This window comes from Palaemon carinicauda, chromosome 45 (assembly GCF_036898095.1).
Source record: "Palaemon carinicauda isolate YSFRI2023 chromosome 45, ASM3689809v2, whole genome shotgun sequence".
NCBI classification, from domain to species: Eukaryota; Metazoa; Arthropoda; class Malacostraca; order Decapoda; family Palaemonidae; genus Palaemon; species Palaemon carinicauda.
In genome coordinates, this window is record NC_090769.1 from 7,806,700 (window position 1) to 7,820,388 (window position 13,689).

General features: G+C 41.2%; 1 long non-coding RNA gene across 3 annotated transcripts in view; it reads left to right on the forward strand.

Moving 5' to 3' along the window:
• Window positions 1-10,469, forward strand: part of LOC137634685 (uncharacterized) — a 46,578-nt gene extending 36,109 nt beyond the window's left edge. For all 3 annotated transcript variants that reach the window (XR_011042560.1, XR_011042559.1, XR_011042558.1), the window contains one exon: window positions 7,272-10,469. This is a non-coding gene — a long non-coding RNA (uncharacterized lncRNA). The remainder of the gene's footprint in view (window positions 1-7,271) is intronic.
• The last annotated feature ends 3,220 nt before the right edge of the window (window positions 10,470-13,689 follow it).

The following is a 13,689-nucleotide window of genomic DNA, read 5'->3' on the forward strand; positions in this document are numbered from 1 at the left end:
TCTCTCCGCCTTTTATAGGCCTCTTCGATTAACTTCCTTTTATTATAAACTCATTAAAATTAATTTTTATATTTGTTTATATTCGACCTTTCCTAATAGTAGGCGGTCTTTTCTTGGTACCGAAGTTAATTAACATTGAGCCCGTCATTTCGGTTTTACCTGTTAACATATTATGCTATTTTAATGTTTTTGAAAGAATTTCTTTGATAGTCTCGTACTGTTTTCAAAGTTGAACTAACGTTTTGTTTTGTCTCTGCAGTTGTTGACGTTCAGAACGTTCAACTTGCGCTCTATCGTTACCATAGAGAGAGAATTTTCACGGTGTCACGTTGCAGTAAGAGTAACCGTGTCTAGCGTTTTGTTCATTCTTTCTTAACTTAATGGTTTTAATTCTAATAAAGGAACTTTTCATTTTGGGAAATATTTTCCTTTAACAATAATATGTTTTAACGATATATATGATTGGGCTCTTCTCTCAGGTTCTAAGTCAAGAGAGAGAGAGAGAGAGAGAGATAGAGACGGAGGGAGAAAGAGGAGGATAAACGTTTCGTTCAAGTGAGTAACGTTGTTATCGTTTTTGCTCTTCTCCCTAGTCTCTTTAGGGGAAGAAGGTAAACGTTTCTAGAGTTTTTTCTTGTTCTCAAGCTTTATGCGGTGAGAGATTTTAAACGTAGTTTATTTGATCTAGTGTTTAGTCTCTTTCCAGCCACTGAATTATTTATCTTTCATTAGATTTTTCTGTTACATTGTAATTCTGTTTTCGCAATTACTAACTTTTGAGAAAGGATAGAATTGCGTGTTTCAGGTACAAACCACTTAAAGTTTCGAGTTCAGTGAAATAAGTGCAAACAGAAAATCAAAAGTGATAAGTGATTAGCGCAAAGTGTGTCAGTGTTGTGCGTGAGGGTACTTCTGTGCGTGCCAGTCGTCCTCCCAGTCCGGGACCTCTTGCAAGCTCCCAAGCCCAGGGGAGAAGCAATGTCGAAGGGCAAAAGGGTTCGGCAGGCCTTGATCGGCGCACAGAAGTATCCTCGGTGGTTGCGGGCGTGTCTTACAGAGACCGTCACTCCCACCCGCAGACGATTGAGCCCTTATTTTGCTCGTCTGCAGAAGAAATTTCGGGGAGAAAACGCTGGTCTCAGGTCTCAAGACCTCTTAAACGTAAAGTCCAGACCTATGCCAGACGTACGAAGTTAGAGTTCAACAACCCGGATGCAGTCATTGGGTTAGCTCTGACTCTCCTCAGTCATCAGGTGACTGCACACCTCCTAAGAGAGGTAAGGCGATGCCTCAACAGACCTCATCTTCTATTAAGGCTTTGCCTCAACAGACCTTATCGTCTGTTGATCCCAAGACGACTTTGCTGCAGTCCATGCAGTCGCAGCTTGCGGTCTTAATGCGTGAGTTTCAGGCTGAGAAGGTTACACCTCCTCCTGCGAACGCTCCGCCTCTCCGCAGTCCAGTCTGCCAGGCGTACGAAGTTGAGGTTCCTCAGGCTACCTTACCGCGTTCTGAGTTGCCAGTTACCAGCGGTGTGCAGCAACCTCCGCCTCACCGCAGTCCAGTCTGCCAGGCGTACGAAGTTGAGGTTCCTCAGGCTACCTTACCGCGTTCTGAGTTGCCAGTTACCAGCGTTGTGCAAGCAACCTTAACCTTCCTTAAGGCAACCTCAGCAATGGGAGCAGGAGTCTTATGCCTTACTTCCTCCGCTTTCGCTTGCGGTTCCACCAGCGAGGCAACAATCTCTTGAGGTACGACAACCTCTTCCATCAATGAGGCAGCCACCTCAGCACTCGCTGCAGCGACCTAAACCCTCCTCAAGGCAAGAGTCTCAACTCCTTAGGCTAGCACCTCAGGAACCTCAACTCGCGAGACAAGAACTGCGTTCTGCGCAGCCGCTACCTCAACTCTCGCAGCTCACACCTCAGGAACCTTAACTCGTTCCTCAGGAACCTGCTACTGCGCATCCGCAACCCTTACAGCAAGCGCAACTCTGGAGGCAGCAACCTCATGCTATGAGTCAGCCACCTCAACGCATGCATCTGCCATTTTTTCCTCAACTTGAGCTTCTTCCCATTCAACTTGGGAATAACAAATGACAATAATAACACCTCATTACTTTCATAACTTGCATTTGTAATCATATACATGTATGCCTACACAAACATTATGATAATGGAGGTTATTTGTATTACTTATATAAAAATATATATGTATTCCTTGCAATATATTTTTAACAAATCGCAAATATGGCAAAAATATCTTCTAAACAAATGAATCATGAGTTATGAATGTAAGGTAATATTATGTTGATATTAAACCCCATGCAAGCATGCATGAAGTAATGCAGTGTTGCCAACAGGGCGAGTTTCCCTTTCCTGAGGTGAAGTAGATTATAGTACATTTAGTGTAGCTTAATTCTACGATTATCATGCCGGCTATCAAATTCATCAACAAAACAGTCTAAATCAATTCCCTCGGCACGTGCACTTTCAATGGACGGTAATGCGATATTACTCACTCTAGCACTGGTCATGGAATTTCTGAGAAATGTTACACGCCATGCAACACGCTCTGCTTACATTACAGCATGCTCTACATACAGCATGCTCTGCATACAGCATGCTCTGCATACAGCATGCTCTGCATACAACATGCTCTGCATACCTTACCGCATGCTTCTCAGTCACACATCTTTGGTTGTTGCCAACTCACTAGACTGTCAAGCAGTTTCATAACGTTGCCTTCTAGTCTGCTGCTTTTGCACCAGTGAAACCCTCACTGAGAGAACTTAGCTTTTCTCGGATATGGTCCCTGTAGATGAGAAAGTGCTTTTCTCCCTCCTTCTGATATTCCCTTGAGGACTCTGTCATTTGGAGAGGAGCCTTTAGCTGCGTAGCCTCCTATGGACTTTTATTTAAGCATAACATGCTCCCAGGGAAGGTAATGGTTCCACTTCAGTCGCTAACCCCGTCTGTTACCACACCTGCTCCCATAGACCTTGAGCTGTGTTGCAAGACATGCAGTCCAAGCTTAGTCCTTGTTAGAGGATTTTTTTGTTTACGGAGTCAGTGTGTCACTGGGAAGACGTTCAACAACCAGCAGAAGTGACTTGTTGTGACGCAGTGCGGCAACCTCAGCAACCCGATAAGGAGTTGTCTGTACGACCCAGACAGTCTAGACAGCTTCGGGTTGTCACTGTACTTCCTCGCTTCCCCATGGTTGACAGTTCACAGACTGTGCAGCAGTACCATGATCTTGTGTCCGGCTCCGTCAGACGACTGGCTTTTAAGAGCTCCCACAAGTCGTCGCTGTCTGGAGATTCTCAGATGGACTATGGATCTGACCAAGGAACTGGGCCTCCTGGTCAATTTTGAGGAGTCTCAGCTCGTCCCATCCCAGACCATTGTCTCCCTGGGTATGGATCTTCAGAGTCGAGCTTTTCGGGCTTTTCCGTCGGCCCCAAGGATATTCCAAGCCCTAGAATGCATCCAGAGCATGCTGAGAAGGAACCGATGCTCAGTCAGGTAGTGGATGAGTCTAACAGGGACACTTTCATCGCTGGCCTTGTTCATCGTGTTAGGGAGACTCCACCTCCCCCCCTTCAGTATCATCTAGCTGCTCACTGGATAAAGGACATGACGCTAGAGACGGTCTCAGTTCCTGTTTCCGAAGAGAGGAGGTCTTCTCTCGCGTGGTGTAAGAACAGCTTTCTTCTCAAGGAAGTCTATCTTTGGCTGTTCAGAAACCCGACCGCCTTCTCCTCTCGGACGCATCAGACACGGGCTGGGGTGCGACTTTGGACGGACAGGAATGCTCGGGAACATGGAATCAGGAACAAAGGACACTTCACATCAATTGCAAGGAGTTGTTGGCGGTTCTTCTGGCCTTGATAAACTTCAAGTCCCTCCAGCTTAACAAAGTGGTGGAGGTGGACTCTGACAACACCACAGCCCTGGCTTACATCTTCAAGCAGGGAGGGACTCTTTCGTGAAGTTGTTCTAGATCGCAAGGGACCTCCTCATCTGGTCTAAAGATCGAAAGCTCACGCTGGTAACGAGGTTCATTCAGGGCGGTATGAATGTCATGGCAGATCACCTCAGCCGGTAGGGTCAGGTCATCCCCACAGAGTGGACCCTTCACAAGAATGTTTGCAGCAGACTTTGGGCCCTGTGGGGTCTGCCAACCATAGATCTGTTCGCTACCTCGATAACCTAGAGACTCCTGTTGTATTGTTCTCCGATTCCAGACCCAGCAGCAGTTCACGTGGATGCTTTTCTGCTGGATTGGTTCCATCTCGACCTGTATGCATTCCCGCCGTTCAAGATTGTCAACAGGGTACTTCAGAAGTTCTCCTCTCGCAAAGGGACACGGCTGACGTTGGTTGGCTCCGCTCTGGCCCGCGAGAGAATGGTTCTTAGAGGTACTGCAATGGCTGGTCGACATTCCCAGGACTCTTCCTCTAGGAGTGAACCTTCTACGTCTACCTCACGTAAAGAAGGTACACCCAAACCTCCACGCTCTTCGTCTGACTGCCTTCAGACTTTCGAAAGACTCTCAAGAGCTAGGGGCTTTTCGAAGGAGGCAGCCAGAGCGATTGCCAAAGCAAGGAGAACATCCACTCTCTGAATCTATCAGTCTCAAGGGGAAGTCTTCCGTAGCTGGTACAAGACCAATGCAGTTTCCTCAACCAGTACCACTGTAACCCAGATTGCTGACTTCCTGTTATATCTAAGGAAAGTAAGATCCCTTTCAGCTCCTACGATCAAGGGTTACAGAAGTATGTTGGCAGCGGTTTTCCGCCACAGAGGCTTGGATCTTTCCACCAACAAAGATCTACAGGACCTCCCTAGGTCTTTTGAGACCTCAAAGGAACGTCGGTTGTCCACTCCAGGCTGGAATCTAGACGTGGTCCTAAGGTTCCTTATGTCATCAAGATTTGAACCTCTCCAATCAGCCTCTTTTTAGGACCTCACATTAAAAACTCTTTTCCTCGTGTGCTTGACAACAGCTAAAAGAGTAAGTGAGATCCACACCTTCAGCAGGATCATTGTTTTCACATCTGAAACGGCTACATGTTCCTTGCAGCTCGGTTTTTGCTAAACGAGCTTCCTTCACGTCCTTGGCCTAAGTCGTTCGAGATCCCAAGCCTGTCCAACTTGGTGGGGAATGAACTGGAGAGAGTACTTTGCCCAGTTAGAGCTCTTAGGTACTATCTAAAAAGGTCTTAACCTTTACGAGGACAATCAGAAGCCTTATGGTGTGCTATCAAGAAACCTTCTTTTCCAAGTTCTAAGAACTCAGTTTCTTACTATTCAGGCTTCTGATTAGAGAAGCACATTCTCATCTGAAGGAAGAAGACCTTGCTTTGCTGAAGGTAAGGACACATGAAGTGAGAGCTGTGGCTACTTCAGTGGCCTTCAAACAGAGCCATTCTCTGCAGAGTGTTATGGATGCAACCTATTGGAGAAGCAAGTCAGTGTTCGCATCATTCTATCTCAAAGATGTCCAGTCTCTTTACGAGTACTGCTACACCCTGGGACCATTCGTAGCAACGAATGCAGTAGTAGGCGAGGGCTCAGCCACTACATTCCCATAATCCCATAACCTTTTAACCTTTCTCTTGAATACTTTTTATGGGTTGTACGGTCGGCTAAGAAGCCTTCCACATCCTTGTTGATTTGGCGGGTGGTCAATTCTTTCTTGAGAAGCGCCGAGGTTAAAGGTTGTGATGAGGTCCTTTAGTATGGGTTGCAGCCCTTGATACTTCAGCACCTTAGAGTTGTTCAGCCTCCTAAGAGGAACGCTGCGCTCAGTAAGGAAGACGAACTTATTTAAGGCAGAGTAATGGCTCAAGTCGACTTCCTTACCAGGTACTTGTAATTTCATTGTTACTGTATTTTGAATAACTGATAATATGAAATACGGGATACTTAGCTTCTTGATATACATGTACACTGGTTTTCACCCACCTCCCTGGGTGTGAATCAGCTACATGATTATCGGGTAAGTTTAATATTGAAAAATGTTATTTTCATTAGTAAAATAAATTTTTGAATATACTTACCCGATAATCATGATTTAATTGACCCACCCTTCCTCCCCATAGAACCAGTGGACCGAGGAAAAATTGAAGTGGTGTCAACAAGAAGTACTGCAGTACCTGGCCACAGGTGGCGCTTGTGAGTACACCCCCCTCTTGTATAGCGATCGCTGGCGTATCCCTTCCGTAGAATTCTGTCGGGCAACGGAGTTGACAGCTACATGATTATCGGGTAAGTATATTCAAAAATTTATTTTACTAATGAAAATAACATTTTTATTAATAAAATAAATTTTTGAATATACTTACCCGGTGATTATATATTAAAGGACCCTCCCTTCCTCCCCAATAGAGACCCAGTGGACTGAGGAGAAAATTGAGTTCTGTGTTTACATTGAGTACTGAGTACCTGCTCGACAGATGGCGCTGTTGATGTACACCCCCTACCTGCATAGCGATCGCTGGCGTATTTTGAACGTAGAGTTTTTCTGTCGGGCAGCAGAGCTGCAGCTTATATAATCACCGGGTAAGTATATTCAAAAATTTATTTTATTAATAAAAATAACATATTTCTTAAACTTGTAGTATGATACTTGTCGAATAATTGATACTTACAGCATTGCCTTTAAATTCATGAAATCTTAATTAAAAAAAAAAGAGTATTATAGGTTATTTTTAAGTACAGGAACTAAAACAGTGTGTTCATTGAAACATTTTCAGATAACTAAAGTATATGAAAAGATTTTAATGTCCTACATGTATTGTACCTAATTATTTATTCATCTATATATTTGTTAGATTTTAAACTTATTCGCTTATTAATACTTCAAATGCATTATTACCAATGGAATGACAGTACTTGTAACCTTATCAAGAATGGTACTCATAAAACCATTGTTTAAAGAATATGGTTTATATGAGAGCACCAATCACATACAGTATATATATACTGTATATATATATATATATATGGCTGAATTTTTATTTGTTCTTGTTATTATCACTGTTCTTCCTTCAGACGTTTTTGATAGGAACATAGTAGCATGGTCAAGTTTAAGGTTCAAAAGTGTCTCGTTATCTTAATCTCTAAAGATGAAGTTGAATATGCCAGTTATTCTAATGAATAATCGTAAAATGTGACCCATATGTATCAAATTAGTTATCAAGAGTCAGGTCATGACTTAAAGGTAAGGAATATTTGAAGTTAAGATATTTTACTTTCTTTCAGGTGTGTTTATTTATCTGGACATTTGAAATCCAAATAAATTCTAGTGGGCAACCTGATTCTCCAATAATATGGAAAGCAGAGGGAAGCTAAAGGAACGCTGATAACAGAGATAGAGTCTGTAATATTTTACTGACATCAGTTTAAAGATAAGTTAAAATTGTCATCATTTACTTTTATTTTCAGAAGTTGACACCTCACTTAGGTTACTGATTAGGTGGTAAATACCTATGGAAGGTAGTTTATGTACAGTGTACAATATTGTCTTGAGTATATACTATTAAAAATGTGCATTATCACAGAAATTCACTTTATGGTGAGATTATTTTCAAATTATTTTTTGGTCAGATGGTCATAGATTTTGTCATTATTATACATTATTAGTTTTATGTCTGTATACTATCTGATCATTGTAGATAAACAAATATTTCTCAAAAGGTAAATTCTGAAAAAGTCACCAGTGAAGTACAGTAGTAGCTAATGTAAGATTATATAGTATACTTTCATGGGTAATAGATTTAAAAAACCTGACTTTAGGTCCTTGGAATGTCATAGTTCTCAAACTTATGTTATGATATTTGTCGAATAATTGATAATTGTAGTATTGTCTTGAAATTCATAACATTTTAGTAGAGAAAAGAGTGACTGACTATTTGTAAGCCTAATGCATCGCTTCCCATACGTCCAAAAGTTATTCATAAACTTATTTGACCTGGGACCCCCGGTTTGGTGTTTGAGTTGAGTCCAGCTGCTTAATTACTATAACAGGGTTCATTTGATTGATATTACAATTTCCCTTCCAGCACTGCAGCATAACTATTTTTAAGTAATTCAGCTATTGGTTCCATGTACGAAATAAGGCAGACCTATACAGGTTATAGATGAGTTTCTTTTACAATTTTGATAGAAGTGATCAACCGTTCTTTTTTCTTACAATTTGAAACGGGCATAGATGAGACCTACCTTAAAGAAAATCTTGCAACTGATTAGGAAATTTTGAAGTGAAAGTTTTTATTTTGTACATAAAGATTACATAAACAAATAAGTTAAATATTGAAATTTAACGTTTGTATAACGTAGATCTTTTGTAAATTTGAACATTTTACTGATTCATGTTTGTCAATTTAAAACAAAAATAATAGAAGGATATAATTAAATCATTGATATTAATAAATCAATTCCATATTGAGAAGTCGAGTTTTCTAATATTCTAAATGTTACGCCTTCAATTACTTGAAACTTTCCTTATAATTTCTAGACAATTTTATGTATACCAATTCTTGTTATTCTAACTTCTCTCTGTTAAATCTAGTTTCCATCTACGAATGCTATTTTAGCAAACTCTGTAATCAAATCTTTTTTATATATAAGATATAAATCATTTATTTAGATCACATAAGGAAATTTTTTTTATAAACAATCTATAAAATGCATGTGATATTATTTCTATTGATTTTCATAAAAATAACTGAAAAGCAAAATATTTTTTTTCATAATCTCATCTGATAATACAGTAGTTTGTATATGATATTTTATTGTATATTTCGGTTTGCTAATCAAAACCTTTTATTTGTCCTAAATTGTAAAAGGAGTAATTCATAAATTATTTCTTTCAGGATACAATCAGTCGCTTGCTTGAGATTAACCGAAGATAGATATGATAGTGATGTCCATTAAACACAAGAAAACTTCTGTTCTACTGTGCTAGTAGAATTCAAGAACAGTGAAATTAAGGATCTACCACTTCAAGAAAAAATGCACACCATGGTTCTAGGTTTTGGGAGAATTAATTATTTTCAAAATTCTTCTGTAGATCTATTTACAGTGAGGCTCTAAGTACCCTGATATTGCATAATTAATCTGTTGAAGTTAGCTGTTAGAATTCTACTGCAAAACTAATATTCATCTAGAAATCCTAAAATTTGTTGCTGTCTGTGCCATATAGTTTTAATTTTACATCATACTGATTAAGGCTTAACTATCGTAAATGGTACTGTCAGTTTTTAATTTGAAAATTTCAACAATGAACAAAGTGTAAAATTTAGTTATACTTTCTTTGCAACTTGAAATAATCACTGAATCCCTCCCAAGTCAACAACTTTGATCACCATCTTGGTCTTTTGATATCTTGTCATACTAAATTTACTAGGTGCCTCAATATCAAGTCTCACTCTCACTAATGTATTGTCATCAATTGAAAATTTTACTTATTTTTTTTATATTTATAGGAGATATAAGAATGTTGATAAGTACTTGGTTTTATCAAGTCTATAGAAAAAAGGTCAAATAATTTTCTGTTGCGTACCACTTAATTTAAATTTGATTTAACCATAAGGCCTGTATGTTTGCCATAATTTCTACATAGCATTTAAAGTGACACAAACACTAAATCATAGCTAAAACTTTTGGTACTAATATTAAATAGTCTTTCACAAACAAGCATTGGGGTATCTAGGTAAAATTTCTCTTCTTTTCATGAAAATGAAGTAGGAAATCTTCAGTTAGATTATATTGTATAATATATGTTTTTAAAATGATATATTGTCACAAGTCCAGATATTTAATCTTAATTTGTGACCAAAATTTCACCTGATGTCCAGTTTCTCAATCAGGTGAGGTCCTACTGGGTGAAGATATTTTTTTATACTGATATCAAATCTTCATTGTATTTCTGTGATACCATTCTTTGGGTGGCACCCTTGATATACAAAATTTTATAGATTGGAAAGCTACTTGACAATTTAGGGGTTTTTACTCTGTGCTTAACTTATATGTAAGGTTTTGCTTCTATCCTTACTTTCCATTAGGCCTCCCTAATCTGTAAATATTTTTTTTTTATTAAGCTTTGCCTTTAATTAGAAAACATCTTATGCACCTTGATGACATAAAACCTGTGAAGATTGGTATGGTTTTTTGTAATTCTTGGATCAGATGCTGCTTTTTCACCAGCAGAAATTTAGTTCCACTTTTCCTGCTGTTTGATTTGAGTCCTGCTCATGATGTTTCAGGATTATGCTTGCCTTAAGTAAATTTTTAGGCCTCTCTAGCTAACAGTTTTGAAAGGGCCAGTTTGGTTTCAAGAGGTTTTTAATTTTTCCTTGTAGTTTTATGTGAGGAGGAGATACGGTCTGGTTTGATATCCTGTATGTGTCGTTTTTCAATATTAATCTTACCCGATGATCATGTAGCTGTCAACTCTGTTGCCCGACAGAAATCTACGGTCGGGATACGCCAGCGATCGCTATACAGGTGGGGGTGTACACAACAGCGCCATCTGTGAGCAGGTACTCAAGTACTTCTTGTCAACAAGAACTCAATTTTTCCTCTGTCGTGCCACCGGCTAGACCTACTTGGATACGCTGTTGATTCTGGAGTTATTGTTCACGATTTGGTGATGTATTTGCTCTAGAGTTTAGCCTTCGCTATTCAGGAAGCTTTATCATTAGCTTAGCAAGCTTTTGGAATTAATTTGATTTAATTATGGTGACGAAGAGAGTATGGACTCTCTTTCACTTTTAAATGGCCGACCCTTCCCTTAGACGGAAGTGTTGGTGTCGAAGAGAGTATAGACTCTCTTTCACTTTTTTTTTTATATCTCTCCGCCATTTATAGGCCTCTTCGATTAACTTTCCTTTTATTATAAACTTATAAAAATTAATTTTTATGTTTGTTTATATGCGACCTTTCCTAATAGTAGGCGGTCCTTACTTGGAACCGAAGTTAATTAACATTGAGCTCGTCATATCGTTTTTTCCTGTTAAGAATTTATGCTATTTTAATTTTAATGTTTTTGAAAGAATTTCTTTGATAGTCTTGTACTGTTTTCAAAGTTGAACTAACGTTTTGTTTAGTCTCCGCAGTTGTTGACGTTCAGAACGTTCAACTTGCGCTCTATCGTTACGATAGAGAGAGAGTATTTCACGGTTTCACGTTGCAGTAAGAGTAAACCGATTCTAGCGTTTCGTTCATTCTTTCTTAGCTTAAATGGTTTTAATTCTAATAAAGGAACTTTTTATTTGGGAAACCTTTCAGTTTTTTTCCTTTAACAAATAATATGTTTTAACGATATATATAATTGGGCTCATCTCTCAGGTTCTAAGTCAAGAGAGAGAGAGAGAGAGATAGAGACGGAGGGAGAGAGAGGAGGATAAACGTTTCGTTCAAGCGGGTAACGTTGTTCTCGTTTTTTGCTCTTCTCCCTAGTCGATATAGGGGAAGAAGGTAAAACGTTTCTAGAGTTTTATTCTTGTTCCCAGGCTTTATGCGGTGAGAGATTTTAAACGTAGTTTATTTGATCTAGTGTTTAGTCTCTTTTCCAGCCACTGAATTCTTTATCTTTCATTATGTTTTTCTGTTACATTGTAATACTGTTTTCGCAATTACTACCTTTTAATGAAGGATAGGATTGCGTGTTTCAGGTACAAACCACTTAAAGTTTCGAGTTCAGTGAAATAAGTGCAAACAGAAAATCAAAAGTGATAAAGTGATATGCGCAAAGTGTTACAGTGTTGCGTTCGAGGGTTCGTCTGTTCGTGCCAGTTGTTCACCTAGTCCGATACCTCTTACAAGCTCCCAAGCCCAGGGGAGAAGTAATGTCGAAGGACTTATGGGTTCCACAGGCCTTGATATACGAACAGACGTTTCCCTCCGTGGTTTCGGGTGTATCTACACACGTTGCCGACGTGATCACCCCACCCACACAAAGACGAGAGAGCCCATTTATTCCTCGTCTGCGGAAGAGGTTTCTCGCAGAAACCATGGACCAAATCTTGCAGCTTTTAAGTGCAAGTCGGTCCCTTCCGCGCAAGTCCAACGGCCTAGGTGTAGCCACTGGGTCAGTTCGGACTCGCTGCAGTACGACAACTGCACACCTCCCAAGAGAGGCTAGGTGGTACCGCAACAGGCAGTAACTCCGTCTGTTGCCGCACCAGCTGTTTTAGACCCTCAGTCACAACGGACAGTAGCTCCATTTGTTGTTGTCTTTCATAGACCCTATTGGTCCATGCTGCAGACTATACAGTCTCAGCTTGCTCCTTCATGCAGGAGTATCATGTTGGAAGGTTGACAATGCAGCCTGTTAACCTACAACCCGCCGAGGTTGTGCGCTCAGCAGATACTGCGGCTGCCTGCTCCCACCCTCCACCTGTGAGAGCTCCACCACCGATGCGCAGTCCACCCTGCCAGACGCATGTTCTTGCTGCACCATCTGCTAACATGCGTGAGCTACCGCATCAGCAGTGGGAAGGTTCTGTAGAGCTGCCGGGTTCCAGCACTATGCGGCATTCTCCGCTGCCCATGCAGCATGCTCTGCATACCTTACAGCATGCTCTGCATACCTTACAGCATGCTCTGCATACCTTACAGCATGCTCTGCATACCTTACAGCATGCTCTGCATACCTTACAGCATGCTCTGCATACCTTACAGCATGCTCTGCATACCTTACAGCATGCTCTGCATACCATACCGCATGCTCCTCAACCCACCGCAGCCCCTCCCACGCACCAGCACTCTGCTTTTGTTGTTGCCAGCTCCCACACTCCGACTGCGGAGAAGGTTGACGATGCACCCGTGGGCCTACACCTCCCACGGTTGTGCGCCCGGCATGGCTTCCTGCTCTCACACTCTTGTTGTGAGAGCTCCTCCACCCATGCACAGTCAACCCTGCCAGATGTATGATGACTCCCACACACAGAGCACTCCGTTGCCGTGCGGGAGCTACCACAAGCTGCCGTGTTTTGACACGGTGTGTCAGCCTCCGCAACACACTGTGGTTACCGCCACTCGCCAGCAGCAAACTAGTCAGGCAGGAGTTGAGGCTTCCCCACACAACTTTGGTTGTTGCCAACTCACAAACTGTCATACAGTTACATGACGTTGCCTTCTGGTCTGCTACTTATACACCAGTGCTGTATGTCCTCACGCTCCTGTTGTGGTTGACAGTTCAGTTTTTGACAGTTCACAGACTGTCAAGCAGTTTCATAACGTTGCCTTCTGGTCTGCTGCTTTTGCACCAGTGAAACCCTCACTGAGAGAACTTAGCTTTTCTCGGATATGGTTCCTGTAGATGAGAAAGTGCTGTTCTCCCTCCTTCTGATATTCCCTTGAGGACTCTGTCATTTGGAGAGGAGCCTTAAGCTGCTTAGCCTCCTATGGACTTTTATTTAAGCATAACATGCTTCCAGGGAGGGTAAATGGTTCCGCTTCAGTCGCTAACCCCGTCTGTTGCCACACCTGCTCCCATAGACCTTGAGCTTGGTTGCAAGACATGCAGTCCAAGCTTAGTCCTTGATAGAGGATTTTTTACGGACGCTGAGGTATCCTACTCACGTCCGCCAGTTGAGATGGTTCCTCCACAGGTGCGACCCAGTGTGGGTTGACAGTCGCACGTTGATGTTATGCTACTCTCGGAGGTGGTTGT